The following is a 6,774-nucleotide window of genomic DNA, read 5'->3' as shown; positions in this document are numbered from 1 at the left end:
TTATATAGAAGCTCAGATCAAGGCTATCTCTTCAGCCATCCCACTCAACCCCTACCAAGGGCTCTCTGAGTTTTCCAAAGGACCACATATTTCTTCCTTGTTTTTTTATACCAAGATAGAAGGCCAGCATCCTTCTACCCATTTCCAATCTCTTCATCCTCTTTATTATCACTCCCCAATTTCTCTGAATTAAATGTCAAGCAGTAACCACTTTCAAAGTATGTCTCCTGTGACACAGTGGAAACCTTTATGTACTCCATCTGTCTAATTCTAGAGATTTCTCTCTGCTTCACTAGTGGTTTCATGTTCTGAATGGAGAAACTTGTTCAGGGGCTTGGCATGGGTAATAAAGATGTAGGAACATGGAGTGTTGGAGATTCTTCTAGAGAATATTATTATTCTGTATGTCACAGATTTTTTCCTGTGACATACAGTTCAATTTTCTAGGTTTTCTCTGTTTCCCAAAGTCTAGTATTTTCCCTACAGACCTTTTATTGAATGAATATTGTATTTGAATTTCTTATTGTAAATTCCTTGAAAAGCAACTGTAGGCAGCTGCGACGTGCCAGGACTCTAAGTTGGTGCTAGTTTCTGCCTTCCACCCTCCCAATGGTGAGCTCTCCTTTTAGTAAACTATTCCTTATTTGGCTATGCCACCTGGCCTGCCAGATTCTGCATTTTGAAAGCCTATCTGCATGACCCATTTGGCTTGCTAGGATTGGCCAGCACTATCTATTTAAGTTTGGTTTGGGGGTTCCCTGTGGTCAGAAAATTGTATCAACGTTCCTGAGTAAAACTCGTCGAAGAAGATCTTCACTATTCGTGTCTTACATGCTGGTCGAGGGTGGACACGGCAAGTGGTGACCCGTAAAGGGACCTCCTGATATCAGAACTTCTTGCAGTCGGGGCATCGCTGGAAATTTCCCAAGGTAAGGTGGGACCATAAGGACCATGGGAAATAAGTGGTTATAAATTCTCAGGGTAGTTAAAAAGTAAGTTCTCGGTAGAAACAAACTGAAATTAGGAAGACGCTTAGGAAGTCACAGCAGCCTAAAAAGTTTTGATCCTGAGGACCTCACAGTCTCATCCAATTTTTCTGGCTCTTCAAGAGCTGTTTGAGCATAAGGAACTAAAAATAAAAAGGAGCACCATAGAGAGATTTTTGTGTGAATGCCATGTCTTTGCTCCCTGGTTCTCAGACTCTGGTAACCTTACTGTGGCAAGTTGGGAAAAAATAGGGAAAGACCTTGATTTTGCATTGGAACAGGGGACTCTAAGACCTGGGGTCCATCCAGTGTGGCATTTACTGCATAGTTGTCCTGAGGATCAAAAATGTTGTTAGGCAACTATAGAGAAGGGGAAAGCTGCCCATGAAATGCTTCAAGAGGAAAGTACAGAAAACCAGGGAAGTACAAAGGAGACAGACTCAGAAAAGACAGATATAGAGGAAGAAACAGACGAAACAGATTAAGAAGAAGAAAAGGAAAAAGTCTAAAATGGTGGACGAACTCCATAGGAGGGTCCCCTTAGCTCCTCCTCCCTGCAAAGTTGTAGAGGGAGAAAATAAAGTTTCAGGTGCAGGGGGTCCTCCTGTGGTTAACAACGGCACTGTACATGTGCAGGGTTTTCACCCGGCATCAATTGGCTAGTAATATGCTAATGAGGGAGCAGCACATTGCTAATGAGGTAATTCATGCTCCACCAATCCCTGAAGGACAATTAGCATAGCCTCTGCTGCTGTCTATATAAGGTGAGCACTCTTGCTGCTTGAGGTCCCACTGTCCCTGTTCAAGAGAGCTGTACAATAAAGGCTTGTTCGCAGAGGAATCCTGTTGCCACGGCTTCTTCTTGCGAGACATTGGGCATGCAACAATCAGGTAGTCCATTCTGTCCAGAAGTGTGGGAGCCAGTCCGCACAGAAGTGAATCTGGCCTATCCTGTTTATGTGGATGCTAATCAACAAAGGTATCATGAGCCTTTAGACTTTAAGGTGATCAAGTCCCTGAAGGAATCAGTAACACTTATGGCATTATGGCCTCATTTACCATAGCTTAGGTTGAGGTCTGACACAGATTTTGCATGACTCCTAGTGATTGGATTAAACTTACTAGGGCCTGTCTTAGACTGGGACAGTATTTGTATTGGAGAACTTGTCTTATTGAGTTTCCCAATGAACATGCTGACTCTAACTTGGCAGCAGGGCGAGGGGCAGCCAGTCTGTCTGGGATAGAGATATGCTGCTGGGTCAGGGACACTTTGCCAATGCTCAGACAGGGTATCCAGGACAGGTTTACCAGCAGATTAAGAAGTTACAACAAAGGCATGGAAATCCTTACCTAATAAGGGAGAAGTGAGTGGAAACCTAATCAAGATCCTTCAACGACCTATGGAGCCATTCTCTGACTTTGTAGCCTGATTAGTGGAAGCAGCGGGGAGAGTCTTTGGCGACCCCGATACGGCTATGGCGTTGATTAAACAGTTGGCCTATGAACAGTGCACAAAGGAATGTCGAGCTGCTATCATTCCTTACAAGAATAAGGGACTTGAAGCTTGGATGAAGGTCTGTAGAGAAATAGGGGGACCTTTGTCTAATGCTGGACTTGTGGATGCTGTTATGCAGAAGACGCAGAGAAAAGGAGGAAGTTCAGGAGTGTGTGTTAAGTGTGATCAACAGGTGCACCTAAAAAGGCAATGTTGAGAAAGGAGAAGTCTATTCAGTACAGGAATTGGCCAACGCCCAAGGCAACAAGGTCTGTGCCACAAGTCCAAAAAGGGGAACCATTGGGCTCATGAGTGCCACTCGGTAAAAGACATCAATGGGCAGCCTCTTAGCTCGGGTTTTGGTGGAGCAGGTCCAAAAAATGGACAGCCGGTTCCAGGACACCAGGACCTACAAATATATGGGCCAGTGGAGAATCAGGACGTATAACAGAGTCACGAGATATGGCCGTCCCTTCGCCATCCGAGAGGACAAGGTGAGCCACTAAGTGCTCCACAGGACTGGACCTCTGCTCCACCAGCAGACCTGTACTAACGCCTTGAATGGGGGTCTAGTTGATAGAATCTGATTTTAAAGGACCCCTTGAACCTGGGCCAGTAGGGTTACTTATAGGGAGATCATCTACATATTTAAAAGGACTACATGTCCATCCAGGAGTTATTTACCCAGATTAAACTGGGGTAGTCAAGATCATGGTAGAATCACTGAAAGGTATTGGTACCATTTCCCCTGGGGACAGAATACCCCAAATATTACTTTTGCCTAGACTTCATGAAAGATTTGTAGCCCACTCTAGAGGGAGAGGAGAGAATGGTTTCCATTCCACAGTCCCCGACCTTACATTTTTAGCCTTGGGTTTAAACCAACGCCCAGTAATGGAGCTAAGGGTAGATGGTAAAAGGATCCTAGGAGTGTTGGATAAAGGGGCCGATAGAAGTATAATAGCTAAGAAAGATTGGCCCTCTGGAAGACCAGTACAGGCCTCATCTCAAACATTACAAGGTCTCCATTAGACAAAAGCTCCTGATATGAGGGCAAGACAACTGAGTTGGAGAGATCAGGAAGGGCATTCAGGAGTTATGCAACCCTATGGGTTGGATTTGCCCATTTCCCTTTGGGGGAGATATTTGCTGAAAGATATGGGTTTCAAATTGACCACTGAGTATTCTGAAACTTCACTAAAGATTATGAAACATATTGGCTATTTTCCTGGTATTGGAATAGGGAAACACCTGCAGGGTATGACTAACCCTATAACTGCCCAACAGAGAGAAAGGAATCAGGTCCTGGGTTTTTCCATGGGGCCACTGAAGAAGGGTTCCCATTACCTGGAAAACAGAGGAGCCGGTTTGGGTTCCTCAGTGGCTGCTTTCTTCTGAGAAGTTTGCTACAACTAAAGCTGGGTGCCAAGCTTATAAAACCATCAGTATTATCTTGGAATACCCCAATTTTTGTGTTTAAAAAGAAGTCAGGGAAATGGAGAGTGTTGCATGATTTACGAGTTATTAATGAACAGATGCAAATCATGGGCCCCAGTGCAACTCGGGCTTCCTCTTTTATCCTCTCTGCTAGACTGTTGGCCTGTTGTAGTGATTGATATAAAAGATTGCTTTTTCTCCATACCTCTTTGTCCAAGAGATAGTGAAAGATTTGCTTTTACTGTTCCATCATGCAATCATGAAGAACTTGATCAACGACTACAATGGGTAGTTTTACCACAGGGTATGGCCAATAGCCCTTCTGTGTGTCAACTTTTTGTGGGCAATGCCATTGCCCCAATAAGACAGAAGTTTCCTGCACCCAATTTTACAGATGATATCCTTTTAACTGCAAAGTATGAAGAGATTTTAGATTTAGTATATGGAAATTTAGTTAAATTGCTAGAAGGTAGGGGATTTGATTACTGCCCCAGAAAAGGTACAAAAGGGAAATTTTGTAAATTATTTAAGAACAAAACTAAGTCCTTATACCTTTATCCCCCAGAAGGTTGAATTGAGGAAAGATAATCTTAAGACTCTTAATGATTTTGAAAAATTACTCGGAGATATTAATTGGGTCAGATGTCATTTAAAATTACCAAATAATGAATTAAAACCATTGTATAATACTTTAGTTGTGGATTCGGCCTTGTAATCTCCAAGACAATTGACTGATGAAGCAAAGGAAGCTTTAGAGAAGGTTGAAAAAGGATTACAAGGCACAATTTTACATCGATGGAAGGAGGGTGTTATGCATTCTAGCCACCCACAGGCAGCACACAGTATTGTTGTGGCAAGATGGTCCTCTGCTTTGGGTTTATCCCAAGGCTTCTCCAGCTAGATCAGTAGAGTATTACCATACAGCAGTTGCATGATTAGCCCTGAATGCGATCCAACAGTGCGTACAATAATTTGTTGTTTCCCCAACCTCAATCATTGTGCCCTATACAGGTCAGCAGATGAAGATCTTGTGTGGCACTGTGGATGATTGGGCTATATCATGCTGTGGATTCCATGGAGGGATAGATAATCATTATCCAAAACACTCTTTGCTATCCTTCTTTAAAGAACATCCCGTGATCTTTCAGTGTTCCTATATAGGGGGCGCCAAACATTTTTACAGATGGATCCAAAAATGGCTGTGGAGCTTATGTGATTAACCATCAAGAGACAATTTTGTGCCAATATCAACCCGGCTCTCCACAAATAATTGAATTCAAGATTGTGCAGGAAGTGTACAAAATTGTTCCTTTGCTTTAATTTTCTCTCTGATTCGTCATATATGTTAATGCAGTTAAGATATTAGAAGTGGCTGGCCCTATTAAAATTAGCAGCACGGTATGCCAGCTGCTGAGGGAACTTCAGGAATTGATCTGAGAAAGAGGTCACAAGTTTTTTGTCCAAAATATTAGAGCACATAAAGGTTTGCCTGCTCCTCTCAGTGAGTGAAATGATCTTGTGGATAGATGTACCCGAATGGAGTTCATATTCCTAAGCTCATCATTGGATGAAGCCCAACAGTTTCATAAACAATTTAATGTGCTTACTAAGACCTTAGAGCAGAAGTTTCACTTGTCTTGAGCAGATGCTTGACAGATAGTTTTAGGATGTCAACAGTGTATCACTTTTCACCATCCCCTTAGTGTAGGGGTTAATCCTAGAGGGCTTTTGCCCCTAAAGGTTTGGCAAATGGATGTAACTCACATATCTGGATTTGGGAGCCTAAAATACATTCATGTTTCTGTGGATACTTGTTGAGGTGTCATTCATGCTACCCCTACGAGTGGAGAAAATGGACCCAATGTTGTTGGACACTGCCTCTAAGCCTGGGCTGCTTGGGGAAACCCTCAACACTTAAAAACTGATCGTGGCCCAGCATAAACTGCCAAATCTTTCAAATCCTTTTATAAACAGATGAATGTGCCATGACCTGCCTTATAATCCCCAACATCAATGTGTTGTTGAGCAAGCACATCGTACCTTGAAGGAATGCATAATTAAACAAAAAAGGGGAATAGGCCATGGTAGAAGCCGCAAGGAACAGATATCCTTAGCCCCTTTTATTCTTAATTTTTTTTTTTTAATTTTGAATGATGATGGCCTTTCTGCTGCTGACCGACATCAGTGTCGGGCGGGCACATTGAAAGTTATGTGAAAGGGAAAGATGTGATCACTGGCTTATAGCATGGACCAGATCCCATGTTGGCATGGGCAAGAGGGTCTGTTTGTGTGTTTCCTCCGGATCTGCAAGATCCTTTGTAGGTCCCTGAAAGATTGACCAGGAGGTGCTACATGAATGATGATCCTGCTGTTGCTGACACTCCTCGGTGTGACCCAAATGCTGGTTCAAACAGAGCCCTGGTGGGGGATACTACCGGTGTTCCCAAGACTCATGCCGATACGTCATGACTTTTAAGCCCACTCCTCTAATTTGGTTAAACAGTTGTCACGTTATCTTCAAGGCAATTGGGCAGGAGAATTCGACTCCTAAATGGATCAGTTACATGTAGCCATCCTGAAGATGAACTCCACACGTGCAGATGCTAGACTGGCTACAAGATTGTCATCTTGGATTGTTAATGCTATGAATCATCTGAGGGTATGGGTGGGTATGGAAACCCTAGCTGGACTCTTGCTGCTGGTCTCCCTAGTGTGCCTGTGGTTTCTATTTTAGAATGAGGTTTGTTCAGAGGTGGCACACAGTTTGCAGCCATTGAAGCAGGACAGTCCCCTCAAGCCTGTCTAAGGGTCATTCAGAAGACCTTGTTGTACCTCACGCCCGAGTATGTGTGAGTG

Source organism: Rattus norvegicus, chromosome X, assembly GCF_021556685.1.
Source record: "Rattus norvegicus strain SHRSP/BbbUtx chromosome X, alternate assembly SHRSP_T2T, whole genome shotgun sequence".
NCBI lineage: Eukaryota > Metazoa > Chordata > Mammalia > Rodentia > Muridae > Rattus > Rattus norvegicus.
The sequence above is the reverse complement of the archived record's forward strand: the minus strand, read 5'-3'. Positions refer to the sequence as shown.